Source organism: Convolutriloba macropyga, unplaced genomic scaffold (assembly GCF_964194025.1).
Source record: "Convolutriloba macropyga unplaced genomic scaffold, txConMacr16.3 SCAFFOLD_4563, whole genome shotgun sequence".
In the NCBI taxonomy this organism is placed as follows: domain Eukaryota; kingdom Metazoa; phylum Xenacoelomorpha; order Acoela; family Convolutidae; genus Convolutriloba; species Convolutriloba macropyga.
In genome coordinates, this window is record NW_027451815.1 from 1 (window position 1) to 15,000 (window position 15,000).

Consider the following 15,000-nt stretch of genomic DNA (forward strand, 5'->3'; position numbering starts at 1 on the left):
CTTGAGCTTGAGCTTGAGCTAGCTAGCTTGAGCTTGAGCTTGAGCTAGCTAGCTAGCTTGAGCTTGAGCTAGCTAGCTTGAGCTTGAGCTAGCTAGCTTGAGCTTGAGCTAGCTAGCTAGCTTGAGCTTGAGCTAGCTAGCTAGCTTGAACTTGAGCTAGCTAGCTAGCTTGAGCTTGAGCTAGCTAGCTAGCTTGAGCTAGCTAGCTAGCTTGAGCTTGAGCTTGAGCTTGAGCTAGCTAGCTTGAGCTTGAGCTAGCTAGCTAGCTTGAGCTTGAGCTAGCTAGCTAGCTTGAGCTTGAGCTAGCTAGCTAGCTTGAGCTTGAGCTTGAGCTAGCTAAGCTAGCCTTGAGCTTGAGCTAGCTAGCTAGCTTGAGCTTGAGCTAGCTAGCTAGCTTGAGCTTGAGCTTGAGCTAGCTAGCTTGAGCTTGAGCTTGAGCTAGCTAGCTAGCTTGAGCTTGAGCTAGCTAGCTTGAGCTTGAGCTAGCTAGCTTGAGCTTGAGCTAGCTAGCTAGCTTGAGCTTGAGCTAGCTAGCTAGCTTGAGCTTGAGCTTGAGCTAGCTAGCTTGAGCTTGAGCTAGCTAGCTTGAGCTTGAGCTAGCTAGCTTGAGCTTGAGCTAGCTAGCTAGCTTGAGCTTGAGCTAGCTAGCTAGCTTGAGCTTGAGCTAGCTAGCTAGTTCTAGCTAGCTAGCTTGAGCTTGAAGCTTGAGCTAGCTAGCTTAGCTTGAGCTTGAGCTAGCTAGCTAGCTTGAGCTTGAGCTAGCTAGCTTGAGCTTGAGCTAGCTAGCTTGAGCTTGAGCTAGCTAGCTAGCTTGAGCTTGAGCTAGCTAGCTAGCTTGAGCTTGAGCTAGCTAGCTAGCTTGAGCTTGAGCTAGCTAGCTAGCTTGAGCTAGCTAGCTAGCTTGAGCTTGAGCTTGAGCTAGCTAGGCTTGAGCTTGAGCTAGCTAGCTAGCTTGAGCTTGAGCTAGCTAGCCTAGCTTGAGCTTGAGCTAGCTAGCTAGCTTGAGCTTGAGCTTGAGCTAGCTAGCTTGAGCTTGAGCTTGAGCTAGCTAGCTAGCTTGAGCTTGAGCTAGCTAGCTTGAGCTTGAGCTAGCTAGCTTGAGCTTGAGCTAGCTAGCTAGCTTGAGCTTGAGCTTGAGCTAGCTAGCTTGAGCTTGAGCTTGAGCTAGCTAGCTTGAGCTTGAGCTAGCTAGCTTGAGCTTGAGCTAGCTAGCTTGAGCTTGAGCTAGCTAGCAAGCTTGTGCTTGAGCTAGCTAGCTAGCTTGAGCTTGAGCTTGAGCTAGCTAGCTTGAGCTTGAGCTAGCTAGCTTGAGCTTGAGCTAGCTAGCTTGAGCTTGAGCTAGCTAGCTAGCTTGAGCTTGAGCTAGCTAGCTAGCTTGAGCTTGAGCTAGCTAGCTAGCTTGAGCTTGAGCTAGCTAGCTAGCTTGAGCTTGAGCTTGAGCTAGCTAGCTTGAGCTTGAGCTTGAGCTAGCTAGCTAGCTTGGAGCTTGAGCTAGCTAGCTTGAGCTTGAGCTAGCTAGCTTGAGCTTGAGCTAGCTAGCTAGCTTGAGCTTGAGCTAGCTAGCTAGCTTGAGCTTGAGCTAGCTAGCTAGCTTGAGCTTGAGCTAGCTAGCTTGAGCTTGAGCTAGCTAGCTTGAGCTTGAGCTAGCTAGCTAGCTTGAACTTGAGCTAGCTAGCTAGCTTGAGCTTGAGCTAGCTAGCTAGCTTGAGCTTGAGCTAGCTAGCTAGCTTGAGCTTGAGCTTGAGCTAGCTAGCTTGAGCTTGAGCTTGAGCTAGCTAGCTAGCTTGAGCTTGAGCTAGCTAGCTTGAGCTTGAGCTAGCTAGCTTGAGCTTGAGCTAGCTAGCTAGCTTGAGCTTGAGCTAGCTAGCTAGCTTGAACTTGAGCTAGCTAGCTAGCTTGAGCTTGAGCTAGCTAGCTAGCTTGAGCTAGCTAGCTAGCTTGAGCTTGAGCTTGAGCTTGAGCTAGCTAGCTTGAGCTTGAGCTAGCTAGCTAGCTTGAGCTTGAGCTAGCTAGCCAACTTGACTAGCTACCTTGACTTAGCTAGCTAGCTGAGCTTGAGCTAGCTGGACTTAGGGATCTAGCTTGAGCTGAACTTGAGCTAGCTAGCTAGCTTGAGCTTGAGCTAGCTAGCTAGCTTGAGCTTGAGCTTGAGCTAGCTAGCTTGAGCTTGAGCTGAGCTAGCTAGCTTGAGCTTGAGCTTTGAGCTAGCAGCTAGCTTGAGCTTGAGCTGCTAGCTAGCTTGTGCTTGAGCTAGCTAGCTAGCTTGAGCTTGAGCTTGAGCTAGCTAGCTTGAGCTTGGCTAGCTAGCTAGCTTGAGCTTGAGCTAGCTAGCTTGAGCTTGAGCTAGCTAGCTAGCTTGAGCTTGAGCTAGCTAGCTAGCTTGAGCTTGAGCTTGAGCTAGCTAGCTAGCTTGAGCTTGAGCTAGCTAGCTAGCTTGAGCTTGAGCTTGAGCTAGCTAGCTTGAGCTTGAGCTTGAGCTAGCTAGCTAGCTTGAGCTTGAGCTAGCTAGCTTGAGCTTGAGCTAGCTAGCTTGAGCTTGAGCTAGCTAGCTAGCTTGAGCTTGAGCTAGCTAGCTAGCTTGAACTTGAGCTAGCTAGCTAGCTTGAGCTTGAGCTAGCTAGCTAGCTTGAGCTAGCTAGCTAGCTTGAGCTTGAGCTTGAGCTTGAGCTAGCTAGCTTGAGCTTGAGCTAGCTAGCTAGCTTGAGCTTGAGCTAGCTAGCTAGCTTGAGCTTGAGCTAGCTAGCTAGCTTGAGCTTGAGCTTGAGCTAGCTAGCTTGAGCTTGAGCTTGAGCTAGCTAGCTAGCTTGAGCTTGAGCTAGCTAGCTTGAGCTTGAGCTAGCTAGCTTGAGCTTGAGCTAGCTAGCTAGCTTGAGCTTGAGCTAGCTAGCTAGCTTGAGCTTGAGCTAGCTGGCTTGAGCTTGAGCTAGATAGCTTGAGCTTGAGCTAGCTAGCTAGCTTGAGCTAGCTAGCTAGAGCTCGACCTATGAAAAGCTGCGCAAACACTTATTCTATAATAATTGCGAAAATTAAAAATTTCACAAGTGAAAAGCTGCATAAACAGTAATTCTATGTGTGGGGCATTATTAGGGGGAGGTGTCTTGTCAAAATATGGCTGGACTAAAGACCTCAACCCAGATAGGGTGGAAGGCCCTATGATCGGTCTGTTACTAATCGGTGACCGATAAAGACCTGACCAAGGCCTGTAGTAAGCTTGGTTAGGCATTACAGGAGATAACACTAAGACCGAGGGGTCTTAGAGAGCCCTCTAGCGGGGCGAATAGAGCTAGATCGAGCCTTGGGAAAGCTAGATCGAGCAGGACTGAAGCTAAAGGATAGACCGAGAGGTCTGTCTGGTCCTCCTAGAGAGGCCAAGAGAAAGTACGAGAAGCCAACTAAAGCTTGATCGGGCCTTCAGCAAGCACGACCGAGCTGTACCGGAGCTAACACTAAGACCGAGGGGTCTTAGAGAGCCCTCTAGCGGGGCGAATAGAGCTAGATCGAGCCTTGGGAAAGCTAGATCGAGCAGGACTGAAGCTAAACGATAGACCGAGAGGTCTGTCTGGTCCTCCTAGAGAGGCCAAGAGAAAAAACGAGAAGCTAACTAAAGCTTGATCGGGCCTTCAGCAAGCACGACCGAGCTGTACCGGAGCTAACACTAAGACCGAGGGGTCTTAGAGAGCCCTCTAGCGGGGCGAATAGAGCTTGATCAAGCCTTGGGCAAGCTAGATCGAGCAGGACTGAAGCTAAGCAAGAGACCGAGAGGTCTGTCTGGTCCTCCTAGAGAGGCCAAGAGAAAGTACGAGAAGCCAACTAAAGCTTGATCGGGCCTTCAGCAAGCACGACCGAGCTGTACCGGAGCTAACACTAAGACCGAGGGGTCTTAGAGAGCCCTCTAGCGGGGCGAATAGAGCTAGATCGAGCCTTGGGAAAGCTAGATCGAGCAGGACTGAAGCTAAACGATAGACCGAGAGGTCTGTCTGGTCCTCCTAGAGAGGCCAAGAGAAAGTACGAGAAGCTAACTAAAGCTTGATCGCGCCTTCAGCAAGCACGATTGAGCAAGACCGGAGCTAACACTAAGACCGAAGTGTCTTAGAGAGCCCTCTGGTGGGGCGAATAGAGCTAGATCGAGCCTTGGGAAAGCTAGATCGAGTAAGATTGAAGCTGAAAGAGTGTCAGAGGAGCAAATGAACCTCCAAAAAGTGAAAATCAAATTTTAGAAAAAACACAAGTTAAATACTGCATGGACAGTATTTCTATGTGTGGGGCATTATTAGGGGGAGGTGTCTTGTCAAAATATGGCTGGACTAAAGACCTCAACCCGGATAGGGTGGAAGGCCCCATGATCGGTCTGTTACTAATCGGTGACCGATAAAGACCTGACCAAGGCCTGTAGTAAGCTTGGTTAGGCATTACAGGAGTTAACACTAAGACCGAGGGGTCTTAGAGAGCCCTCTAGCGGGGCGAATAGAGCTAGATCGAGCCTTGGGAAAGCTAGATCGAGCAGGACTGAAGCTAAGCAAGAGACCGAAAGGTCTGTCTGGTCCTCCTAGAGAGGCCAAGAGAAAGTACGAGAAGCTAACTAAAGCTTGATCAGGCCTTCAGCAAGCACGACCGAGCTGTACCGGAGCTAACACTAAGACCGAGGGGTCTTAGAGAGCCCTCTAGCAGGGCGAATAGATCTAGATCGAGCCTTGGGAAAGCTAGATCGAGCAGGACTGAAGCTAAACGATAGACCGAGAGGTCTGTCTGGTCCTCCTAGAGAGGCCAAGAGAAAGTACGAGAAGCTAACTAAAGCTTGATCGGGCCTTCAGCAAGCACGACCGAGCTGTACCGGAGCTAACACTAAGACCGAGGGGTCTTAGAGAGCCCTCTAGCAGGGCGAATAGAGCTAGATCGAGCCTTGGGAAAGCTAGATCAAGCAGGACTGAAGCTAAACGATAGACCGAGAGGTCTGTCTGGTCCTCCTATAGAGGCCAAGAGAAAGTACGAGAATCTAACTAAAGCTTGATCGGGCCTTCAGCAAGCACGACCGAGCTGTACCGGAGCTAACACTAAGACCGAGGGGTCTTAGAGAGCCCTCTAGCAGGGCGAATAGAGCTAGATCGAGCCTTGGGAAAGCTAGATCGAGCAGGACTGAAGCTAAACGATAGACCGAGAGGTCTGTCTGGTCCTCCTAGAGAGGCCAAGAGGAAGTACGAGAAGCTAACTAAAGCTTGATCGCGCCTTCAGCAAGCACGATTGAGCAAGACCGGAGCTAACACTAAGACCGAAGTGTCTTAGAGAGCCCTCTAGTGGGGCGAATAGAGCTAGATCGAGCCTTGGGAAAGCTAGATCGAGTAAGATTGAAGCTGAAAGAGTGTCAGAGGAGCAAATGAACCTCCAAAAAGTGAAAATCAAATTTTAGAAAAAAACACAAGTTAAATACTGCATGGACAGTAATTCTATGTGTGGGGCATTATTAGGGAGAGGTGTCTTGTCAAAATATGGCTGGACTAAAGACCTCAACCCGGATAGGGTGGAAGGCCCTATGATTGGTCTGTTACTAATCGGTGACCGATAAAGACCTGACCAAGGCCTGTAGTAAGCTTGGTTAGGCATTACAGAAGATAACACTAAGACCGAGGGGTCTTAGAGAGCCCTCTAGCGGGGCGAATAGAGCTTGATCAAGCCTTGGGCAAGCTAGATCGAGCAGGACTGAAGCTAAACGATAGACCGAGAGGTCTGTCTGGTCCTCCTAGAGAGGCCAAGAGAAAGTACGAGAATCTAACTAAAGCTGGGTCGGGCCTTCAGCAAGCACGACCGAGCAGTACCGGAGCTAACACTAAGACCGAGGGGTCTTAGAGAGCCCTCTAGTGGGGCGAATAGAGCTAGATCGAGCCTTGGGAAAGCTAGATCGAGCAGGACTGAAGCTAAACGATAAACCGAAAGGTCTGACGGGTCCTCATAAGAGGCATGGAGAAAGATCTGATACTAAAGTACCTCTCGGAAGTAATAAAATATGCCTGATGAAGCCGGGTATGATGTTTGTTGTTTGATGGCATTCATCGATTAGGTCTGGTGGATTCCCCATTACTCCGAGTGGTACTAGTAGAGGCTCCTACAGGGGTGAGCAAAGCGAGATCAAGCCTTAGGCAAGCTAGATCGAGCAGAACTGAAGCTGAAAAGCAAAATAAATGACAGGTCTGTCCAAATCAATAAACTTGAAATCCAGTGTGGTCACCACGGGTCACGAGGTGAATTCCTAGCGATTGTCTGCTGAACGTATAGGAAGGCCCGAAACGAACGATAATTTCATTGCACAGTGGAGATACTATACGTTCAGGAGTAGCATACATCGGGTTTGATCTATGATCATGTCTGGTCTCCGAGGATCCACCGGGTTACCAACTGGCACCGCTGTACTGGGTGTAAAACTGGGCCACCTGAAGTCCCGGGTGTAAAACTAGGTGCCTCTGTGCCAAAGTAGCGGCTTGCGTAGTGCATTATGCCTCCGGCTTGCGAAATGGTTATAAGCAATAACAACAGGACGCCGCGGGGTGTTCACTTAAAGGAGTAACGTTCTCTCAAGGGAGGGGATCTAAAAATCTTGATAAAACATTTATTCTATGCAAAATTTGTGCGCAAATTTTGCAAAGTAAAAAGCTGCACTGTAGCAAATTCTATGTGTGTAGCATTATTAGGGAAGTGTTGTTTGATGGCACCTCTCTACTTGATGCACCAAAGAACTACCTTGATGGCTCATGACCGCTGGTAATCTGTCGTCGCTAGTAGTTCGGAACTGAGAACAAATATGTTCGCAAATTACAACAATTATACAGCATATTGCTGAATAAAGCAGAACCGAATAATACTCAGTGACTTTACACCAAGACTGACTAATGTCTGGATTGTATCGTCCTACTCGAGTAAGGCGAAGAAAAGCTAGAAAGATACGCTTTTCACAAAGCAGGCTTAATGCATGCAAACCAAGGAGGAAGGAGTGATGCCCCTCCTTATAATAAGCAGAACCAAATAAAGAACAGACAGCATCATCTGTACAGTGACCAAGAAGAGGTGAAACTTCTGTATGTGAAAAGGCAATTTGAGCGAGATTTATTAGCAGACTAGTATTATGTTGTTTCTAGTAGGCGAAAGCCGAAACATCAACATGTGAAAATCTGATATTAAATCCTCAATCATTTTCCCTAGTATTATACAGCTATGAGTAACCTTAATTGGACACGGCAATTATTGCTGACCGGTGAAACTTTCGCATGGGAAAGACACACACACTTCTTGACAAAGCAATAAGTATTATGCTGTTTCTAGTACGCGAAAGCAGAAACATCAGCATGTGAAAGTTGTGAAGTTGAAGAATTTTTGTGTTGAGTACGATGTTGTTACTAGTAACCATGTCGACAGCTGAGAACTGTTCTCTAACCAATAGAAGGTGAAACTTCTGTATGTGAAAAGGCAATTTGAGCGAGATTTCTTAGCAGACTAGTATTATGTTGTTTCTAGTAGGCGAAAGCCGAAACATCAACATGTGAAAATCTGATATTAAATCCTCAATCATTTTCCCTAGTATTATACAGCTACTAGTAGCCGTAATTGGTCAGGGAAACATTGTTGACCGGTGAAACTTCACATGGGAAAGACACACAAATTACTTGACAAAACAATAAGTATTATGCTGTTTCTAGTATGCGAAAGCAGAAACATCAGCATGTGAAAGTTGTGAAGTTGAAAAGTTTTTGTGTTGAGTACGGTGTTGTTACTAGTAACCATGTCGACAGCTGGAAAGCTGTTCTCTAACCAATAAAAGGTAAAACTTCTGTATCTGAAGAGGCGGCGTGATTGAGATTTTTAACAGACTAGTATTATGTTGTTTCTAGTAGGCGAGAGCCGAAACATCGACATGTGAACATCTGGTTTTTAAATCATGAGTCAATTCTCCCTAGTATGATACAGTTGTTAGCCGGTATTGGTAACAGTAGAACAGAGATTTGGAGGGCAAAACCTGCTCATGGGAAATGCTCACAGAGCGCTATCTACCAGTACACATAGTATTATGCTGTTTCTAGTACGCGCGAGCCGAAACATCAGCATGTGAAATGTGTAATCGTGGGTAACTCTAAGTGTGTAGAGTACTGTGTAGTAACTAGTAGCCATGCCAAAGCATGCATTGAAACTCTTCGTGATTTAAAAAGCTCAAAGCAAGATTGACGAGGCCGCAAGGCTATGTCTTTCTAAATTCGAACAAATCGAAAGATTGTTCAAAGTACAATTAAACTGATTGATCCTGTCAGTTGCCATATGCTTGTCTGAAAGACTAAGCCATGCATGTGCAAGCGAAGCTTGAAAAAGTGGAACCGCGAATGGCTCATTAAATCAGTTACTATCTATTAGTTGATTTGCAAGCTAAATGAATAACTGCGGTAACCCTGCAGCTAATGCATGCTGATTGTCCGACACTGTCGGAGACTTTTACAAGACTACACCGGGTGATTTGCTAAGTACAGACACATCCCGTGATGAGTCCTAGTAACTGAAAGATCCCAGATAGCTTCGGCTTGGGGACGGAACTTCCGAATTTCTGACCTATCAACCTATGATGGTAGTGTAACGGACTACCATGGTTGTGACGGGTAACGGGGAATCAGGGTTCGATTCCGGAGAGGGAGCCTTAGAAACGGCTACCACATCCAAGGAAGGCAGCAGGCACGCAAATTACCCACTCTCCGCACGAGGAGGTAGTGACTAGAAATAATGATATGAACCTTTATGGTTTGTAATCAGAATGGAATGGACTTAAAAGCTCCATTGATGAACGAGTAGAGGGCAAGTCTGGTGCCAGCAGCCGCGGTAATACCAGCCTCTACAAGCGTATGCAATAGTTGCTGCGTTTAAAAAGCTCATAGTTGGATCTGTTTGAGTAGAACGGCAACATGGTCTTCAGTTAAATCTGTTGACTCGTTCCGCTCATCCTTCGCATCGAAGAAATAGTTTGCACTTAAATGTGACGAACTGTGGAAACGGTGTTTTCACCCTGAGAAAATTAGAGTGTTCAAAGCATCCTTTGGGATCGAATAATAAAGCATGGAATAATGGAGAATGACCCGCTACTCGATTGATGCCGGTTGGCTGAGTGCGGTAATGATTGAAAGGAACAGACGGGGGCATTTGTATTGCTACGTTAGAGGTGAAATTCTTGGATCGTGGCAAGACAAACTACTGCGAAAGCATTTGCCAAGAATGTTTTCATTAATCAAGAACGAAAGTCAGAGTATTGAAGAGGATTAGATACCCTCGTAATTCTGACCATAAACTATACCAACCTACAATTTGTCAAAGTCGATCTTGACTTGGCAAGAGATTAACCGGGAAACCAAAGTTTATTGGTTCCGGGGGAAGTATGGTTGCAAAATCGAAACTTAAAGGAATTGACGGAAGGGCACCACCAGGAGTGGAGCCTGCGGCTTAATTTGACTCAACACGGGAAAACTCACCCGGTCCAGACATCTTAAGGATTGACAGATTGAATATCTTTCATGATTATATGGGCGGTGGTGCATGGCCGTTCTTAGTTAGTGGAGTGATCTGTCTGGTTAATTCCGATAACGAACGAGATCTTCTCCATCTAAATAATGAAATTCACTATATGTGAATTCAAACACTTCTTAGAGGAACTATGCGGAATTAAATACCGCAGATGAAGTGAGGCTATAACAGGTCTGTGATGCCCTTAGATGTTCTGGACTGCACGCGCGCTACACTGTGTACTTTTAGATTGAGTACTCAGCCCTTGGTCCGAAATGGACTGGGCAATCAGAGAAAAGTACAGCGCTTCAAGGGGATCGTCTGTTGTAACTTGCAGACGTGAACCAGGAATTCCTGGTACTTATGAGTCAACAACTCATAGGGATTACGTCCCTGCCCTTTGTACACACCGCCCGTCGCTACTACTGATTGGATAGTTAAGCAAGAATTGCAAATTCCTACTGTTGGGACTTCGGTCTCCGGCAACGGGATGAAGCGGATCGAGCTTAATTGTCTAGAGGAAGTAAAAGTCGTAACAAGGTTTCCGTAGGGGAACCTGCGGAAGGATCAGTGATTGATTCCTTCGGGCATGGCTGCTGGTAGAGGCCATGTCTGTAGTGCGCATGACGCTCTGTCGCTAGAGATTGCTTGGCAACCAATCTCGAATTATGTATCGAGCTCAAAAACTACTTGCGTGGATACATAGTTCAGCAGTCATGGCAAGGGACTGCTTAAAGGGAGACTAGTTAGCAAAAGCAGCCTAGCAGAACTGCAGCTATCTAGATCTCAGAAGCTGGGTTATAGAAGCCCAGCTATAGACTTGTGAATGAGAAAGGCCTAAAAAGGTCCACAAGTCGCGTGGTTAGAACCGACACGCAAAAATCCCAGCGAGTGACAGAGCGTTGCGCTGTTCAGTGGGAAAGAGTTGAGCTACTCGGGGCGCCCACTGAACTTGCTCCGAGCCAAAGGCTCGAAAAAACACAGCTTAGCCTCAGATCCTTTACATAGAAGGCTAGCTAAAATAAACTTACCTTGGACGAGGGTAAAGTTTAGTCAGTTCTTAGGGGAGAGTAATCCACAGCTTCTCGCCCTCTGAACATTCTCCCAGATATGTAGGTCTGGGAGAGTCTCCTCCTGTTCTTCGGAATCTGGAGGTAGACAAAGACAGTACGATACGATCTTGCATCGGGATGACTAACCGATAATGATCATAATCTGACAATTTTTCCGGCTTGAGGCACCGGAGTCAGATTAAAGACACATACTGAACTAAAGGCGTATGTGCAAAGCTTGTCGGAGTGTAGAGAGTCAAGCTGAGTTGACTCGTCACGTGGTGATGACAACAGCCATGTGCAAAACACTCACAACTTTATCGTCTATGTGGAAAAGGTTGCTAACAGCGCTCTCTATGAGAGGCCCTCGCATATAACTATACGAGGAAAAGGCGATAGAGTTGTTTGAATGTGGGGCAGGTTCATCGACAAGCTAAGTTGATCACATTCTTGTTGTGGCATCCTACTAGAATTGGTCACGGTCTGCACCAACTCTCCCCAAGTTGGCCAGACTTAAAACTAGAAATAAGGTTTGCAGCTATGTGAACCTAGAAACTGTAAAGGAGTTGAAAGAACTTAAAGGAATTGAAAGAGGCCTTGAGGTATATCCTCTTGGTAAAGACCCACAAAAGCTCACAAAAGTGGCTTCGAAGGGCAAAACTGGTTCATCCAAAACAATTGGAGAGCTTAAAGCAGAACCAATTCGAATGAAACACTATTGGTGAAACTTCATCATGAGAACGTCACAAGCTGATCACGCTCTATGATATGACTAGTATTATGTTGCTTCTAGTAGGCTAAGCGCAAGCCGAAACATCAACATGTGAAAGTCGTAGAATTTTGCAATCAAACTGTGGCTAGTACTGTGATGTTACTAGTAACCTGGTGTTCCGTCATATGGCCAAGAGAGCATTTGAAGGCGAAACTTCTGCATGGGAAAGCTGCATCATGATCAAAATTTTATATCGAGTATTATGTTGACGTTAGTAGGCCTTGGCCGAAAACGCAGCATGTGAAAGGTATAGATAAAAGTTATTGTTGCAGTCAGTACTGTGTAGTTACTAGTAGCTGGATTTAAGCTCAAAATGAGACACTGTTGGTGAAACTTCATCATGAGAATGTCACAAGCTGATCAAGCTCTATGATATGACTAGTATTATGTTGCTTCTAGTAGGCTAAGCGCAAGCCGAAACATCAACATGTGAAAGTCGTAGAATTTTGCGATCAAATTGTGGCTAGTACTGTGATGTTACTAGTAACCTTGTGTTACGTCATATGGCCAAGAGAGCATTTGAAGGCGAAACTTCTGCATGGGGAAGCTGCATCATGAACAAAAGTTTATATCGAGTATTATGTTGACATTAGTAGGCCCTGGCCGAAAGCGCAGCATGTGAAAGGTATAGATAAAAGTTATCGTTGCAGTCAGTACTGTGTAGTTACTAGTAGCTGGATTTAAGCTCGAAATGAGACACTGTTGGTGAAACTTCATCATGAGAACGTCACAAGCTGATCACGCTCCATGATATGACTAGTATTATGTTGCTTCTAGTAGGCTAAGCGCAAGCCGAAACATCAACATGTGAAAGTCGTAGAATTTTGCGATCAAATTGTGGCTAGTACTGTGATGTTACTAGTAACCTTGTGTTACGTCATATGGCCAAGAGAGCATTTGAAGGCGAAACTTCTGCATGGGGAAGCTGCATCATGAACAAAAGTTTATATCGAGTATTATGTTGACGTTAGTAGGCCCTGGCCGAAAGCGCAGCATGTGAAAGGTATAGATAAAAGTTAGCGTTGCAGTCAGTACTGTGTAGTTACTAGTAGCTGGATTTAAGCTCGAAATGAGACACTGTTGGTGAAACTTCATCATGAGAACGTCACAAGCTGATCACGCTCTATGATATGACTAGTATTATGTTGCTTCTAGTAGGCTAAGCGCAAGCCGAAACATCAACATGTGAAAGTCGTAGAATTTTGCAATCAAACTGTGGCTAGTACTGTGATGTTACTAGTAACCTTTTCTTACGTCATATGGCCAAGAGAGCATTTGAAGGCGAAACTTCTGCATGGGGAAGCTGCATCATGAACAAAAGTTTATATCGAGTATTATGTTGACGTTAGTAGGCCCTGGCCGAAAGCGCAGCATGTGAAAGGTATAGATAAAAGTTATCGTTGCAGTCAGTACTGTGTAGTTACTAGTAGCTGGATTTAAGCTCGAAGTGAGACACTGTTGGTGAAACTTCATCATGAGAACGTCACAAGCTGATCACGCTCTATGATATGACTAGTATTATGTTGCTTATAGTAGGCTAAGCGCAAGCCGAAACATCAACATGTGAAAGTCGTAGAATTTTGCGATCAAATTGTGGCTAGTACTGTGATGTTACTAGTAACCTTGTGTTACGTCATATGGCCAAGAGAGCATTTGAAGGCGAAACTTCTGCATGGGGAAGCTGCATCATGAACAAAAGTTTATATCGAGTATTATGTTGACGTTAGTAGGCCCTGGCCGAAAGCGCAGCATGTGAAAGGTATAGATAAAAGTTAGCGTTGCAGTCAGTACTGTGTAGTTACTAGTAGCTGGATTTAAGCTCGAAATGAGACACTGTTGGTGAAACTTCATCATGAGAACGTCACAAGCTGATCACGCTCTATGATATGACTAGTATTATGTTGCTTCTAGTAGGCTAAGCGCAAGCCGAAACATCAACATGTGAAAGTCGTAGAATTTTGCAATCAAACTGTGGCTAGTACTGTGATGTTACTAGTAACCTTTTCTTACGTCATATGGCCAAGAGAGCATTTGAAGGCGAAACTTCTGCATGGGGAAGCTGCATCATGAACAAAAGTTTATATCGAGTATTATGTTGACGTTAGTAGGCCCTGGCCGAAAGCGCAGCATGTGAAAGGTATAGATAAAAGTTATCGTTGCAGTCAGTACTGTGTAGTTACTAGTAGCTGGATTTAAGCTCGAAGTGAGACACTGTTGGTGAAACTTCATCATGAGAACGTCACAAGCTGATCACGCTCTATGATATGACTAGTATTATGTTGCTTATAGTAGGCTAAGCGCAAGCCGAAACATCAACATGTGAAAGTCGTAGAATTTTGCGATCAAACTGTGGCTAGTACTTTGATGATGCTTGTAGCCAACCGAATTGGTTGAAAAGCCCAATAAGTAAGCTAACTTGGGAGAGCTTGTTGGAAACCAAATGCTACTAGATTGGTCCAAATACATCCTTCAACAGGGGATCACTTGGCTCGCTTTACGAAGAGGAGCACAGCTATATGTGTTAATTCGGTATGAATCGCAAGATTTGTTTACCGACCTCTCTAACGCAAAAGGCGGTCTCGGCTTCGGCTGTTGACTGCGTCCGATTCAGGGTTATATAACTCTCGATTGAACACATTGATGTTCTATTGTTGGTGCTTCCAATAAAATTGGAACACTTAAAGCAGAACCGATTCAAATAATAGCATTCTGATCAATGATTGCATTCCTTGATCAAGAACTGCTGGAGTCATTGTGATGGCGAATTTTCTTCATAAGAAAATTGCAAAGAGACGGAACTTAATGAGACTAGTATTATGTTGTTTCTAGTAAGCGGAAGCTGAAACAGCAACATGTGAAAATCAAGTTTTGTTCAATGATCTCGAGGCGATAAGTACTATGAAGCAACTAGTAGCCTAAGCATGACTCAGATTTGAGACAGTCAAAAAGACTGGCGAAACTTCTTCACATGAAAGTTACATAGAGAACTACAAATGTATACAGCGAGTATTATGTTGTTTCTAGTAGGCGAAAGCTGAAACATCAACATGTGAAAGTTGTCTGCAAACTGTAGAACGATATGTGATTAGTACTGTGCTGTTACTAGTAGCCAGTCTGACTGTAGAAGCCAAGACAAAGGGAAACTAATGCATCTGAAAAGGACAAGTTATGGAAAGGTATGCACGATAAGTATTATGTTGTTTCTAGTAAGCGGCAGCTGAAACATCAACATGTGAACGTCGTTGTGTACAGTAACCTAGAACTATATAGTCCTTAGTAACGTGCATTTACTAGTACCTGTAATTGGTATTCAGACTCAGGCAGTTTGGAATAGTTTGGCAAAGATGCACCAGAGAAAACTGGGATTTGATACAGAAATTGTTGAATACAAGTATTATGCTGCTTCTAGTAGGTTGAATCCGAAACATCAGCATGTGAAAATTGAAAACATTTCTGGTTCGAATTGTCACAAGTATTTGGTGATCTGAGTAGCCAAACTCACTACAACGCCAATTGAAGGCAAAAATTCTCAACGGGAAAAGCTATTCTCATTGAATGAGCTAACAAGACGAGTATTATGTTGCTTCTAGTAGGCGAAAGCCAAAACATCAACATGTGAAAGTCTTGCTGAACAAATTTAATGTTGTTGAGCTCAGT

At 45.2% G+C, this 15,000-nt stretch overlaps 1 pseudogene; it reads left to right on the forward strand.

Moving 5' to 3' along the window:
• Positions 1 to 13,807: 13,807 nt before the first annotated feature.
• Positions 13,808 to 13,959, forward strand: LOC142356967 (5.8S ribosomal RNA; annotated as a pseudogene).
• Positions 13,960 to 15,000: the final 1,041 nt, after the last annotated feature.